The sequence below is a fragment of the Dermacentor andersoni genome, chromosome 1 (assembly GCF_023375885.2).
Source record: "Dermacentor andersoni chromosome 1, qqDerAnde1_hic_scaffold, whole genome shotgun sequence".
NCBI lineage: Eukaryota > Metazoa > Arthropoda > Arachnida > Ixodida > Ixodidae > Dermacentor > Dermacentor andersoni.
This window is the reverse complement of record NC_092814.1, coordinates 251,499,902-251,516,768: the sequence shown is the minus strand read 5'-3', so window position 1 is coordinate 251,516,768 and position 16,867 is coordinate 251,499,902. Positions and strand designations below refer to the sequence as shown.

The 16,867-nt window shown below is 46.2% G+C and overlaps 1 protein-coding gene across 2 annotated transcripts in view; it reads right to left on the bottom strand.

Moving 5' to 3' along the window:
• The window catches only part of LOC126548450 (uncharacterized), a 350,331-nt gene that overhangs the window by 315,997 nt on the left and 17,467 nt on the right, over positions 1–16,867 (bottom strand). The window lies entirely within an intron of this gene.

The window sequence follows — 16,867 nt, the reverse complement described above, 5'->3', positions numbered from 1 at the left end:
AACAAGTGGATCGTATTGCACGGTGGCTCGATGCAGCGCGCGATCAGTTGGAATGGGAGACGCGCTCTCGCGAGAGCGTGCTTCCTTCCCCGACGCCGTTAGCGCAAGGAGCCTCGATGCCCAGGAGAAGTTACTATCAGCCGTTAGAGTCCTCGCAATCACCGCTGCCTTCTCTTCGAAGACAACAACAATAACGATGAACACCATCACGATGTGATCCCTACGCAGAATGCGAGACAAAAAAAAAAGTATCTTAATGCTATATTTGCAACAAAGTATGAATTGCAATTTTAATGCTTTTATCTTACTGAGAAATCAGCATGACAAGACGGAGCACGGTAAAGGGCTTTCAATCAATTTATGCGATCTGTTTTTCTTTGCTCTTTTTATTTTGTGTGTAGTGCTTGGGATGCTCAGCGTACGGCATCTCCCGACAATAAGCGCACACGCAAGTGTTCAGTACTGGAGAGGCAAGGCCCACATCAGGCAATGCTAAATTGCCCATCTCCTTCCGGCTTGCATATTTGCACACGATATACAGCACTTACCAAATGACTCCTCACGAAAATTGTTTATCGTGATAGTACAACTTATGCGGTGATATTTTGCTGATAACTACGAACATTAACGCACTCAATGCAAGAAAAGGAATCACCACCCTTCCTTTTTGGCTCGGTCAAGTGTAGGACTCAATTATCTTCAGGTGAATCAAGCATTATAAACGTACATCAGATTATATGCATGGAGAAGTGCCTTGCAAAAGCATGCTCTATTCAAAATTCATTAGATTTAACAAATCCAATGGCTTCAATATAGGCGTCAAATAAAGCAAGCCACTCCTTTCAATTTGATAACAAACCTGTTTCAGTAATGCCGTCTCGGCATCTCATTTGAAAATTATTGGATTACGTATTTTGAAGAGGAAGGCGTTAATATAGACAAATAGAAAGATAGTAGCCTCGCCAGTTTTAGTCTGTATTGTATTAAGTGGATATGACTAGAATGGCATGCAAAAGAAGGAAAATAACACGAAAAGAAAATACGCGTTAAACTGAGAGTACGCGGGGGCATTCATTCTTGGTTGTTTTTTTTTTTTTCCTTTTTAATCTGTTTTAGTCCCCTGCGTAACTGTTTATCCTCTTCTGTTGAGTGCTGTAGACGACACGGTCATCTTCATGTCACATAATGACACCAGTGAACTTGCTAATATGCTTGATATCCTGAATAACGTTAGTACTCCGTGTCGCAACTACAAATTGTAATTGCACCAAATCAACCTACATGTCTAATACAGCATTTCCATCTCCCGCATTCCCTGTGTTTTCCCATGTCTAATACATGACATTTATGAGTTAGCGACTTCAAGTGGCACCAGTCATTCTGGTGCCACCAGTCAAGCTGATTGACTGAATTTAAGAAGGGGTAAATTAACTTCTCTCCCATATAGGTACACTCATTCTATATGCGGTAATGCTTACTGACGAGTATTTGTTCCATAGCATCCCGCCATGAAAGGGAATGTTTACATCTACCTGAAATCATCAAAGAGGCACAATGTAAATCCATACTGATTCTTGTACGGGCACGTGCACCTCATGCTACGCACCGAGTCTCCAGAATGTGAGCTGTGCAATGTGAATGAGACTATAGGTCACGTGCTGTGTGACTGCCCTCAGCACCTGGGAGGGCGTCAACAGTGTGAACAATGTCCTTGCGTGCGTTGGCAGCCCGCCGCTGTCGGAAGACTCTATTTTAGGCCATTGGCCAGACGTTAAATCGAATTTTAAGGCCATTCAGGCGTTACTTGGCCTTTTGAAAAGTACGGGCCTGGACTGTATAGCTTTGAGTAGGCCAAATTGCTTGCAACACGTTTTACATATTCTTTCTCTCGTCATCGTCCCCCATCATGCGCCTATTCCTTCCCTCTTTCTTTCCCTCTTTCTCTTCCCCCAGCGCTCAGTAGCTGGCTAGAGGAATGTACCTCAGGCTGACCTCTTTGCATTTCGTATCATTAAACTTCTCTCTCTCTCTCTCTCTCTCTCTCCATATTGATTCTTCAGAGAGAAAACTTCACAACTGGAAAAAAAAAAATTGCCTTCGTCTGGGAATCAAATCCAACACCACCGCATTTCAAAAGCAGTCATTCTACCACTTGAGTTAACTAGGATGTATAACAAATCGCAGAGAGAGAGAGGGAAATCTGATGGACAACTTCAAGCGCTGGAGCAATAATTAAACAAATGATTTCAGCTTTGTACCTTTGAGCTACTAACAGGTAGATGTCAACTTTCCCTTTCAAGAATATTCCTCCACCTCACGAATTCTCGCACATCTAATTTAGTTAAAGCATTACGTTCGATAGCATACACCGCAACATGGGGCTGAACTTGCCGGTTAGGCCAAAAAGCGCCATCAATAATGTTGAATGCGTCGTTTGCCAATGTGATATTTCTGGGATTAGGTACCTATTGTAGTGTTTAAATGAAGCTAAGGACGGTCGGTTGATTATCTTTAGGCGCACATGGTTGCGCGACAGGTGAATAAATCCAAACAGCCATGCGGTAGAACAGAGAGAGAGAGAGAAGGGAAGACAGAAAGGCAGGGAGGTTAACTAGACTGAGTCCAGTTTGCTACCCTACACGGGGGGAGGGGAATGGGGAGTGAAAGAGGGAGAGAGAGAACTTAGGTGTAGGATATCTACAGTCTGGCACTCAAGTCTGTTGCCCTCAGGTAGCGAAAAAGCGCTCGAACTGATTTCTGGGCCAATGAACTATGAGGCCAGGCCCCCAAGATCTTCGCTTCCGAAAATGGCCTGTCATCCAGTCTATTTAAGGCACACTGGAGAGTCTCGCGTTGATTATCGAAGCGAGAACAGTGGCACAGAAGGTGACTGATGGTGACATGCGGTAGAACATATTTGAACTGCGATAGGCACGTAGTAAGCATGAATATTAACTGTTGAAGCAAACATGTTAGCAGCGATTAACAGCGGGAGTATTCAAGCACTTCAAATGTTGCATTGGGAATATTAAGTGGAGGAGAACACGATTGCTGACAAGTAAATATTTATGCCGCAGTAGGGAGGAGGAGGACAGAGAAAAGTAGAAGGCAGGGAGGTTAACCAGATTAACGTCCGGTTGGCTACCCTATACCGGGGGAATGGGAAAGGGGAAAATAAAGATCACAGGGAGAGAGAGGAGGGAAGGAAAGAAGGAAATTGCGGCGAGTTCGCTGACGCGTGTGGTCTTACAGAAATCGCGTTAATAGTCACAGATGGTCGCACAAACCCGTCGTCCTTAAGAAACACAAAAGCGCCTTCACCGCTTTATGGGCCGACGGGCGATGGGGGCGGTGTATTAGCAGCACCTGCACAGAAAGCGGCCGATTGTCCAGTTTTTGGAAAGCTTTGGCAAGTTCTTGTCTCTCTGAGGCATATCTTGGACAGTGGCACAGCAGGTGGTCGATGTTTTCTTCGGTGCCACAGACCTCGCAAGCTGCACTGTCAGTCATTCCAATTAATGTAGAGTATGCCTTTGTGAAGGCCACTCCTAACCAAAGGCCGCAGTAGACTCCGAAATAATCAAGGGACCTTGAAAGAGAAAGCAAGACACTTGGAAGACTAACCAGCAAACAACAAAACGTAAGACTATGTTTGAGCTCTACAATAGAGTTAAAATACATTCAATAATGGAATACATTTAAAAAATCAGCTACGAACACAAGCTGCCGATTCCCCAACTTTAAAACAGCCGCATATTATACCTAACTGCGATTGAATGTGCGCTGTTTTTGTCGAACTATAATAGTCAATATTTTCTTTCCTATCAATCAGTAACTATTGTATATTCTTCGTCAAGTCGCACATTGTTTCGTGGCCGGCTTCCGCTTTTGGTTAGTTAATCTTATACATTTTAAATTTGCTATTGTATCACTTCTTTTCCAAGGTGACATCATCTGACCTGAAGCTCGTCATTGTTTACGTATTTATTAACAAAGTTTTGTGATCTAGGACCTTATTATGTCTATTCTTGATGATGCACTGCATCGTCAATGAACACTAGTATACCTGAGCTGAAATAAACAAACAAAAAAATCTAACACACAAATTAGGAGCAGCTTTAAGAGGTCGACCTACTCAAGTACGTTCCTTTGGCATTTATTACGTTTGCAATACTACAGAAGGTGGCTAAGCTGAAACTGAATTACGCCATAACACGTGTGTGTGTGACAAAGTAGATTTCAAGCACATGTGTGCAGGCTATTGCACGACACTGACTTTATAGCCTTTACTAAAGCAAGTGCTTCTAGCATGACTTAAGCAAAATGCAATAAAAATGCAACAACTCACTCGACGTAAGCTTTCCTTTGAGTACTCCTTTTAGCGCACCTTAGAATAAGAAATATAAATTCACAAAGCGTTTGCTTTCAGAAATGCTATTTTTCATTGGCAGGCAGCTGCCTTCTCAGATATATGCCCGAGATTACGATAGGTTTTTATTTTTATATTTTGTTACGAGGAATTCTAATCTTTTTTTTTTTTTTTTTTTTATGAATACAGGCACGGATCCCCATTTACGACAAAGTGACCATACCTGTGCGAGTCCGCAATACAGACATGAGTGATTTACAAGGGCAATGGTTTCGCAAAACAACTGTTTGAAGAGGTCAGACAGGCGTCCCACTTTGCGAAATCAGTTGACCACGTTCAAAAACAGTTCAAACCAAATTAACGTTAGACAACACGGCTTCCGCCACGTCATCGTATTTCCTCCAAACTTCGCGATCCATCTCTACTGCCTGTGGATTAATGTACGATTCACTCAGACTCGACTACCCTACTGAAGTACTAAAGCGCCAAACAGACCACACAAGAAGAGACTCTTGCTTGACTCTTGCTTCTTGTGTCATCTGTTTGGCGCTTTAGTACTTTAGCAACATGCACCAACTAGCCCAACAAAAAGTTCTGCTCGACTACAATAAACCGTAATAAAACTATCTTTGGGTCATCTCATCGATTCATCCGACATTCGCCCCGACTTTGCTAATGTCCGCGCTGTCCATAGCTTTGCCACGCCAATCTGACGTTCGAACCTTCACAGAACTGTACTCTTGCTTCCACCGATTTGTGAAAAATTTTATGCAGTTCTTTTTTCTGGGGGCTCCGAACAAGCTGCTGACTTCTCACATCTTGTGACGTTGCTCAGCAGTCCTATTATTCTCGCCAATTTCAAGGCCTCCTCTACAACACAAATCCGCACTGACACCAGTGGCTATAGAATCATCGCAATATTAGCACAGTGTCAAAGTGGCCATGGCTGCGTTATTTCATACGCTAGCCGCCTCCTCTCTCTATCCGAGTGCAATTACTCGATTGCCGAGCGCGAGTGCCACGCACTCGTATGGAGAGTGGGCAAGTTCCGTCCCTCCCTATACGGTCAACCTTTCACAGTTAACACCGATAATTATGCACTCTGTTGGCTGTCTTCCCTAAAGTATCCAACGAGAGACGTGGTTCATTGGGCCCTACGCCTCCAGAAATGCCCGTGCACTGTTGTCTATAAGTCGGGTATGGTTTACTTCAGGACGGCGACGGCCTGTCTCGTCTTTTCATCGACGCACTAGAGGCTTCAGAGGACGCTGGATCTCTCTGTTATCGCGCTCTAAGTTTTGAGATACATTATCGATGAGCTAAGGCGTGATGAATGCTTACGGAAGCCTATCCAACGCCCGCTTCATGACCCACCACGCCCTTCTCTGCATGGGTTTGTGCTCCAGAAAGGCACCCTGTACCGCGACGACCATGCGTCCCAAAGTACGCGAGTGCTAATCATGGTTCCGCCTCATTTTTGACGGAGTATAATACAGCAGTTGCACGACGTTCCCACGGTCTTGAGGTCTCTTGGACGTATGACAGCGATCGGCGACGTATTTTCTGGCCATGTCCTTATTGTTGTGTTGTCGCTGTCTCCGAGTCCGCTTCAACCAAAGCATTTCCCCTTTTTCCACCACACAGCTATCGCCATGTGCACAGTACCATAATCATCAGGGCCAGATTTGGTATAATGTAACGATCCTAGCCTGATGCTATCCGTTTTCGATCTTCGTCAGTTGTCAGAGCACCTCTCCGCCCCCATTATCACCGGGATTGGCTAGCCTGGAAAGGTTGATGATAAGAAAGGAACATAATGAAGTGAAAGTAATGGCTACATTATACCGGCTAACTCGCTACCCCTCTATCCTCGGCGATTGCTACACTCCCATACCCGACCACTGGAGACAGTTCCACACCTTTGAACCCTTGTCTTCCTTGCGCATCCATTCTTACCTGAATTGCAACTCCTGTCCATATGTGCATGGTTGGCTGAGTTTTCTACTGCATTTGTGTTTTGTACATCGGTTCCGCTTCCTTATGCGTATTTCTTTTCCGTGTACTCATTTTTGCCCAGACTCTCAGTTTGCGCTAGGCAGGGTTCACTGTGGCGCCACCGCTACTCTACTGTGGTGACGACGAGGCCAAAGTTAACATTGCGCGTTCTTTAAAAACACTTCGCGCCGAGCTGGAGCATTCAATATTACGTGCACGTTCGTGGCCTGGCCGGATCCCGCAATAAACACGGCGGCTCATCGACTACTCATTCACCACAACTTCAGTAGACCAACAACGCAAAAAGAAACGGAAAGGAGCCTGGTGCAAACTTGGCGCTAATATTACTTTTTCTGCTCTTAGGTTCAGTGATACCCTTTTGAATGACATTATTCCTTTCAATGAAGTTGTGCATTGAATAAAGTTACATTTCCAAAAACCAGTGCAACTTTCTACATCAACCACTGGCATTCTAATGATTCAGGTTAAAAGGAAAAGTACGAAAACACGCAATAAAATAATAAATAAATTTTATCTGCCTGCCAAAATACTTGAGGAGAGGAGGAGAACAAAGAAAGGAGAAAGCTGGGATCGTAACCAGAAATGTGTCCGGTTGGCTATCCTACGCTGAGGAAAGGGAAATAGAAAGACGAGAAACAGAGAGAGAGAGAGAGAGAGAGAGAGAGGAAAGGAAGTTGAGAAATAATAGGTTGGTATATAGGCATCCTTTGAAATTTCGACGCAACCGTAATTATTGTACCTTTCACAGAGGCGACTTGATATCCCCGCTCGTGATTATCACCTGTTAAAAATGTTTCATGTTTTATATGATCCTTTTTGCGTACTTGATTCCAGGACACACGATATATCTTTCGCTACCCTATAACCACTGGCGTTTGCCCTCATTTTTCTGTGGAATGTGAAGCAAGTATAAAAGAATGTGATAGCATGAAGACAAAATCCGTCGCTTTTTTGCCACATTGCGAACTCCTCACGTTAGTGTTTATTTGTGCTGGCGGGTGTCTGCCTGTCTCTCTCTCTCTCTCTCTCTTTCTATATATATATATATATATATATATATATATATATATATATATATATATATATATGTGTGTATATATATCGTATGATTACGTGAATAGTCTGCGCGTAACTCCTCACGTTAGTGTTTATTTGTGCTGGCGGGTGTCTGCCTGTCTCTCTCTCTCTCTCTCTCTTTCTATATATATATATATATATATATATATATATATATATATATGTGTGTGTATATATATCGTATGATTACGTGAATAGTCTGCGCGTAAGCAACCTAGAACCTGTGAGGAGAAAGCATTTCGATGCTCCGTCCTTTGCCATGTGTCTATCTTCGTGAAACAGCACACAAGATCACAAGCCGCACCAGCAACTCGGAAAGCAGAAATAAAAATACGCACAATAAACACAGCCTAGCTGCACTTTCTGTCATCGCAGAAGTCGCAACTTGCCGACAGCTATGGCCGCCACTCGATCCTGAGCAGTCGTGCGCCCACGGTGTGAACAAGTGCCACGACATAGCGTCAAGGAGTCAGCCTTGTTTCTTCGCGCTTCCGAGCTGTCACCGTGGAGCGCGGGCCGTGACCTGGGCCGCTCCCGTCCGCGCTCGCGGGGCCCCGGAGCGTTTTTGGTTGGCTGGCTCACTGGTGCGGTGCTCGTATGGCGAGTCGCAACGTGCCTTATAACTGAAGGCGCACCAGATGCTTGAGAAAAATACTGAAGCAAGGTTTGACTACGGGCTAGTTGGAATTCCATGGTAATAAATCGTCACTTACAGCGCAAACATAGACGGAGGACGTAGACAGCGCTTGTCTACGTCGTCCTTTTTGTCCTCCGTCTATGTTTGCGCTGTAAGTGACGATTTATTAGCTTGAGAAAAAGCGCGAACGTAAACTGCCTAAAGCGACAAACACCTCGAGTGCCCCGAACGCTTCGCTGTCGAGCTGAAAAGGCAGACACAGCCGCCGTGGTGACTCAGTGGCTACAAAGCTCTACTGTTGAACACGAGATCGCGGGTTCGATAGCGCCCGCGGTGGTCCAATTCGAGAGTGGAAGGCGAAAACACTCCTCTCTCTCTCTCTCTCCCTTCCGCTCTCTTTCTCTTTTTAACCCCATACTCTTCCCCCCCCCCTTGCAAGGTAGCCAACCGGAACTACCCCTGGTTAACCTCCCTGTCTTTCTATGCATCCTTTTTCTCGGTCAACTTCTCTTTGGACATTAAACGAAATCTATCAATCAGCTCCTCGGTGTACATCATCAAAAACTAGTATTTATACTAAAGTAAAATTCTATCTACGGCCACACGTGGTGCCAACTTAAAGAGAGGCAGTTTAGTCGTTCAGAGAAAGAGAAAAAGTACAGGTCGTTGTAGTAGGCTAGAAGAAAGAAAGGACAAAATAACAGCAGCTCTGTTTCCGTCTGAAGATCATAAAAGAAAGATGAAAAGCTCTCCTGTTAATTATCCCAGATGCTTTGTCACCGAAGCCACGGAATCCATTCTAGCACCTGTCCGTGGCGACTATTCCGGCACGTTTACAATATATTGCTGATACGCGTGCTGACTTCCCTATGGAAATCGCCTCGCTGTTATCCACCTATCATCGGTATGGAAGATTTTCTCGTTTCGTTCAAAGCGATTTTTGTATGGACAGCACGTCAAAAAATCATGAACACGAACATAGGAAGAAAACTTCCTCTGCACGAGTAAAGCAAGAAAGCGTATAAGACCAAAACAATAATAAAATACTCTTTGGCGATCCCCGCTTCTATCATCGCTGCCAAAAACAGGCATTCGGATTATGAACTCTACGATACAGCGAACGGACGCGACTCCCCTCGGAAGTTTCTATAGGGCGTGGATCGAAGCGCGTGCACGTGGAAATCGATCCAGCACACACATCGAAGCAAGTTTGAATCTGTAGCCTTCACGCCGAAGCCGTGGGCAAACAGGGTCGGGACATCGCCGCTACAGCTGCCGACTAGGCAGCGTGCAAGATCACGCAGCGCAATAACGCGTGGTGTATACCCTTTTAAAAGAGCGCGACTGCAAAAGAGCGCCCGCACTAGCAGATAGCGCGGCGCTGGAAAAGGGCGGAATGCACGCTAAGGACTTCGGAGCGCGTATTCCTCTTGCGCCTTGCAGTGGGCGCTCGCGAGAGAAAGAGAAAAGCGAACGAGGAGGGCCGGTTCAGGAGCGGGCGTCGCAGAGTCCCCGCGGGTTTTTCGGAGCTCTTTTTCTCCGTCGAGTGGGTGGCGCGCGTTGCGGCGTCCGATGAAAAGAGGTCCCGGGCGCGCGCTCTCGCCCCGGCGGCGATATGAAGACGTCGGGGAGTCCCCCAAGGTGTTTCCCCAATCCATTACGGCACGACCCCGTTCATCCTGCTGCTCCACACGCGCGCGAGCGTCCCCGCCGATCGATATGGCATCGACGAACCCGAAATCTTCCCCCTCACCATCACACCTCCTGGCACCCCTGTGTGCGCAAAGATGTGCGGATGGCCTCTTACGGTACCTCCGAGACCCTCGCAGCCGCGAGGTCTGCCCAGCCTGGGCGGCGTCCTCCTTGGAGAGGCAGCGGTCTCGGGCTCCTCCTGAGAGACGACGTTTGCACTCGAGAACTCTCCAGGTCGCCACGGTCGGCGTGCGTTAAGCGCCGCTTAGGAACGCGATGCGATTTGTTTCGATCTCCTCGCTGGAACATTGTTGCTGTGAACTTTCCGTGACTCACTAAAGGAATTTTCAATCTAATTTAAAGAAGTTGTTTTGGTATTTTAAGTGAAGATGTCTGTTTTGCAATACCTGCATGGAAGCTTCCTCCTGGCTCGAAACGGTGCGGTGGTGATGGTGGTGGTGGCAGCGTTTAGAAGTAGTAGTAGTTATTGTAGTGGTAGTAGTAGTATTGGTGGTAGCCGTAAGTATCGTTAGTAGTTAGCAGTAGGTGGTGGCCATGACGTTGTGACAGGCAATGTCAATGTTGCAATGTCATCACCACCACCACCCACTACTGCTACTACTAATAATATTAGCCTGGCAGAAGTGAAAGGCAGTCGCTCCCGCTAAGCGTCTTTTTCAGCGCCAAATATGGCAAATCAGTTCTGCGGAATCCTGCAAAGTGAATGAAGGTTCATGAAAGGAAAAATTTACATCCACCTGTATGTAGCACGAAGCTACAAAGGAAACCCACACAGGTTTCTCGGGAACAAAGATACGTAGTCGAAGAAAAATTCGTCCTGCACAGGGGTTCGAACCCGGGACCAACGCCTTTCCGGGGCAGTCACTCCACCATCTGAGTTAACCAAGAGGCTAGCAGATCGTAGCACGAGGGCTAATTAATCGACAACTCGAAGCACAAGGATTCCTGGTTAGGTTGACTCAGATATTTTCAGACGACGCCGGTGGACCCGCGCCAAAAGCACTTGCGTTTACAGCGCGTGCAAGCTGACATGCATCAAGTTGCATAAAGAAAGAAAGACATGGGCATCACACATCCGCGCAATTGAAAAGCAGACCAATGTTGTAATGAAGGTACTTCGGCTACTCGCTGGCACAACGTGGGGGGGATCAGTCTCTTCACTATTACAAGTTCGCAACGCACTCACAAAACAAAAATATTGGTTATTCGGCACCTATTATCCATGGTTTATCGCAAACTTCTGAGGAACGTCTTCAACATTTACCGGCAAGGGGGCTGCGAGTGTCTTGGGGTTCCGCAGGCTACCTCGAGTTCTCTAGTAATTGCTGAAGCTTGTCACCTACTATTTCCAGTCATACGAACGGTTGAAACATGCCGACATATTTATCGCACCTTAACCCAACACGAGAAGCTTCCTTTAAACCTCGCGCTTAGCGAACGAAACAAAAGCAAAATTCACGATGTTTTTCAAGAACGTAAAGCATTATTACCAAGATTTGAATTATGCAAAGTGGATGTTAATTAGTTACCCTCCTTGTATGTTAACAAGTCCTAAAATAGAATTATCGGTCGAAGGGATTATATCTAAGAGAGACATGTTCATGGTAGCCGCACAGGAAGCGGCATTCTTCCAAATTTACGCATTATATCCCCAGTACATCCACGTGTATACAGACGGTTCGTGTCATAAAAATTCCTCGACTTCAGCATTCGTCATTCCACATTTATGCGTTAGAGCAAACATTTAAATTATACCTAGATACATCCTCCACGTGGCAGAACTGTTTGCAACCCTGTGTGCTTTGCGTTTCACCACAGCAGAAAAGAATTCGCAAAAATGGGTTATCTTTAGCGATTCGCAAGCCGCTCTCACATTACTACAAAGCAACAAGGAAAATTATTTCAACACTTTGCTATTGTATGAGACGCTCAAAGAACGTACAAAAGCAAGCGCAATGAATCACCTAATTGCATTTCAGTGGATACCGGGGCACTGCAATACGCCTGGTAATACTGCAGCGGACGCAGCTGCAAATCGGGAGCACAATAACGCAGAGACAATCAATCTTTCCCTTTTGCGTAGTGAAGTCCGTCTGCTTGTGAGACCGATTTCCTGTCGCCTCAGCAAAACTAACTGGTTTGATCAGCAATCTAAAAACTCGGAGTTATACTTTCTAGACCCATGTATAAACCTATCAATTCCGGAAAATCTAAGAGAAAACAGAAAATTTGAAACATTGGTGCACCGCCTGCGGCTTGGTACTGCATTTACGAGAGACTTCTTGTACAGTATAAAACGTGCCTCTATTTGGCAGTGTTCTTGTGGCCATCCAGACGAAAATGTGTATCATCTCCTCCTCGAGTGCACTAAATACTATCCACAACGAAGGATATTGTAAGCAAATTTGTTGCTTTTAGACAGAAGACTATTCACTCCAAAAAAGATACTTGGTCCATGGCCAACTAACTGCGAGCCTTCAGAAAAGAGGACTTCGTGCGTTGAAGAAGTTTTTCGAGGGCACCAACATTTTGGGGAAATATTAAGTTTCAGTTGACCCTAATAAGCTGAATGAGTGATATAAATGTTGTTTTGGGTTAAAAATTAATTTATGTGGTGATCGTAATATTTACGGACTGTGTAATTCTGGTCTGTGCTTGCACTGTAATTACATGTGTTGCGTGTTTTGCCTACTCAAAATATCTGTCTTTACATATGCGAATGTGTACTGAACTCATGCACCAAACTTTGCGATTCATGTACTGTTAGACTGTATAGATTTTGCGTATATATTGTGTGTTTCTGACAATAAAACATAAGTTGTTAGTAAGCGCTCGTCCGCGTCTCTTCCTGTGTCCTGTGTTTGGCGCTTTAGCACTTAAGTACCATGCACCAGCTAGCCCAACAAATTCTGCTGGTATAGTTTTTATTCATCTCGTGTTCTACTGAGTGCCATATTTTGTGACATTAATCCCCCTTTTTGCGCATATTTGTTTCCTTTTCTAAGTCACAAGGAGTAGCCGGTGCCGCCACGAAGGCGCCAAGCTCTCCTAATATTCATTTCAATAAAAAAAAAAAGATGTAACGCGCCGCCTGGGCGGGTAAAAGCAGTTTTATCTTGTTACTAGTTACTTGAAGAATCCGGCATTATATTTTGCGTTTTGGTTAGCTATTTGTAAGGAACATTTATGTAACTATTTAACGCACATATTTACGACTAGCATGTAAGCAGTAGGCTTTCGAGAGCATATGAAAACATTAGTTGGAGTTATTTGCATCGCCATATCGTTTACGTAGCTCTAGTTTGCGCGCTTAGTGAAAGAAACCTCGCGAAATCTGAAAACAGGCTTGTGGTCACCCACTTGGACGCCGCCGAATCCCTGCTGTCAATCACACTGCGAACAAGCTAGTGGTGCTCTGTACGTAAACCTCCGGTTGCGTCGAAAAGATGCGGCGTTTCATCTCAGCACGAACCACGGCAGACGCAGCGGTTGCTGTCTCTGCAGCGTTAGGCTAATGCCGACGGTGACGCCAAGGTCGCGACCACACTTGGAAGAAAGTAGGCACGGCACCATGCCTTCATTATGAGCCGGACCGGCCTTTACACGCGCGTAATTGGTTCGTTCGCAGCATGTGTGAGAGCAGCGCTGCAAGCGGGACGTCACGTAGGATTTGAAAACACAGAGCAAAACAAAATATACTTGAGGCTCCTCCAGGCGGCTGACAACATACAGTTCGTTTCATAAATATAGGAACATCGTTTCTTCAGCTTGGTGCATGTACGCTGTATATATATATGGTCTCCTCCCCCCCACTCCATCCATGGGTACTTGTGCAGCGGCAGATGCACCTATCACACGCGCGACGACTCAACTCCATCATGGACGCCTTGCGCTGCCGCCGTCCTGCGCGCCAGCGGAGCTCCCGAAAGCATCGCGCCTGCAGCGGGAAGCTGAAGATGCTTGACGACTATATTTCACATCACGTGCATGCGTAAAGTATAAACCGGGCGCAGACCTCCATTTTCCTGACGCTACACCCGTTCATGGAAAGTCCCTTCGGGCTGCATGCTGCATTTTCAACGACGCTGACAAGAGAGACCGCTTCGTGTGTACTTTGCATAAATTTCAATGTTTGAGAAAGCAAGTTTGCGGCCTTTTAGTTGGCGCGATGAAGAATTCCTGGACAGAGACGTGCGTTCTGGATTTTCATGCCGAAAAACGCTTTTGGTGCGTGCGTGTGCGCGATGTCCGGTTGGAACGATCGCATTTTTACTAGATGCGCGATTTCTCTTTTAGCGCCTCGAAACAAGCTTTGTGGACGGCAGCGAAGCATACAGTGGGCCACAACTGAACGAATGGAATGCGCAGACACGCCCGGCGTTCGTCGCTTGCAAAAGCCGCGCATTTACACTTTATGCGCCATTGGCACGAGAACTAAGACGATTATTCTGGTGATGAAATTTCACATATGCTTAAACTTCCTGTCCAAATAATAACAATAATAATAATACGACAACGTAACGGACAGAAACGGGCGGAGCTGAAATTGCGCCCTTGAGTGAAAGAGGGAAAAGCAAAGGCAGGGAGCTTAGATCATATTGCTCCCACATTGATACCCTACCGATAACAGCAATGCTAATCACATAAACGCAACCGATGAGAGCCTACCTTGGCGTCTTTGAAATTTCTTCACAGTGTTTCTGTTGAGAGCGCTCAAGCAGATGTGTTTTATCTCATGATGATATAATTTTCTTCAGCTAGTACGCGCACTTGCGCAAGACCGAACATTCGCCGTTGCCCGTTGATTATTAATGCGATTTCTAGAATCGCTACGAGCCGCTGATGATGGAACGTTAATATAGAGAAACCTCTTACGCTACATATGCAGCAAAGACGGTTCATAAACGGTACAAACGTTGCAACATCTCCCACTTCGCCCCTTGTGTCTAATGGAATATATCTTGACGCTGCGTTCACATAATCGGATTAGTTTTCACGCTAACTTAGGTGCGCTTGAATGTCGCGGCAGCCTTAAGAGAAAAAAAAAAAGGAAGAAGTAAATCGTGTTTCCTGGTCCACAGGCGCCCTGGACTAAAGATACAAAACGGAAATGGTCCCTAGAAAGGCTACATATCACAAGAATTGCTTGTGAGAAAGTGTACGTGAGGCGTACATTATCTGCGCAGGACTCTCACTAATCCCACGAAGCAACTACAATATAAAAAAAAAGATGGAGGGGGCTTTGTCTTTTCTTTGCGTACAGAGTCGACTTTTGTTCCATCGAGCGATGCAAGTTCAATCTTGCTGCTAGTCCTGCCAAGAACTTCTGGCATGCGATGCACTGGTCAAGACCAAAAATGACGTTGGAAAGGATGCGAGGCTATAGTCAACAGGAGAAAAACAACCAGGAGCTTGCCAACGATCGCCAGATTGTTTGATTCTTTCGTTAGAACCATTCATCTGAACGTTAAAGAGACGCTAAAAAAAGAACACTAAATCAGTTGAAAGTAATAAAATATTTTGCAAAACACTATTTTAGTTAGTCCGCGGTAATTGGCTCATTAGAAGAAAAAATCAAGGTCAGAATTACACTTCTCGGATTTCGCGCCGAAACCGTAGCGCAGGTACACCATGCAGTGTGACGTCGCAAGCTTCAAAAGTACTTTTTGTCGTACCTGGGTCGTTGTGGCTCAGTAAGGTTTCCCGAAATTTGCAAGTTGCCTTTGTCTCCTTTGTAAGCGCACCTTAATCGACCAGCCGTTAACTGCGCGGGAGCAGACGCCGTCCGGAAACCACGACGTCATTCCGGTGTGCAGGAACTGCGAGGTGGCGTCGCCATCCGCCTTTCGTTCCGGCGCCTTCTCCGGCTTAATCGATCCTCCTCTCCCGTGAGGAGTGGCTTTCTTGGTATTGCAGAAGAGGAATGGACTAGTACAGCGCATATTATTGTTATCTTCAGTGTCCCTTTAATATCATCGCAGCGCCTGCGCTACATGGTAATTACAGCTTTCCGCGCCACCGACGGATGTGGTCAGGTCCCAAGTGTTTTCGTTTCAGGAAATGTCCTACTAGAGCCCAATCGGCTTACTGCGCTCTGTAAAGAGATGCGCTGGACGCCGCCGTATACACACGTTGCGCAAGTAGAGTGTTTAGTAGGCATCGCCAGACCTCCCAAGTGTTGCACGCTGTTACGGCTGGCGTGTAGCACCTCGTGCAGAAAGGACGTTCACCCACCATGCCTCGTTGAAATGAAGCGTGACTTCTCCTGTTACGGTTGGCGTCTAGCACCTCGTGCAGAAAGGACTTTCACCCACCATGCCTCGTCGAAATGAAGCGTGACTTCCTAATTCGCCATGGTCATCTCGAGTGTCTGCCGGTCTGGCGGAAGCCCCGCAGTGTTTACAGGCCTCTTTTGTGTGTGTTGTGCGACTTTAGAGGGACCCTTTTCTTGAACTGTCAAGCTCTACAGGGGAACTTCCGCGAACCAGCAACGCCCAAAAGAGAAGGACAAGCGTCTGCAATTCCCGGACCTGAGGCTTGGTATAACCGGAGGCGGGACGCCCTCCTCCTTGCAGCAGGCTCGGTATAACCAGAGGCTCGGTATAACCGGAGGGGAGGGGCCCTCTTTCCGCGAATCACTCTGTGCCGTTCACGTGACGTCGACGGAAGCAAGATCCCTCCCTATTTGAGGGGCTCCGAAATGTACTTTTTAGAACACCTCATTCTTTTCTCATCATCCTTCACCTACCTTTGAATAAACCGTGCAATTTTCGCACTAGAAATCGTCTCGTCCTTGCCCGGTCGCCATGGTCTACCGGATGCCTGCAGCCCGCCGACAACGCCACGCTACCCAATAAGTAACGTCGGATGAGCTTCGATAGGCAGGCGTCGCTACAACTCGGCAGCAGTACGATACGCTACCCTGGAGTACGCAACAACGCCCTGCTGGGCGCCTATATAGTATACTGTGCGCACGCAGTGCTCAAATAGCATTGTAGCATACGCCTCGCTCTTGTCTTCTTTCGTTGCTTGTGTAAGCCACTTACTTCATGACC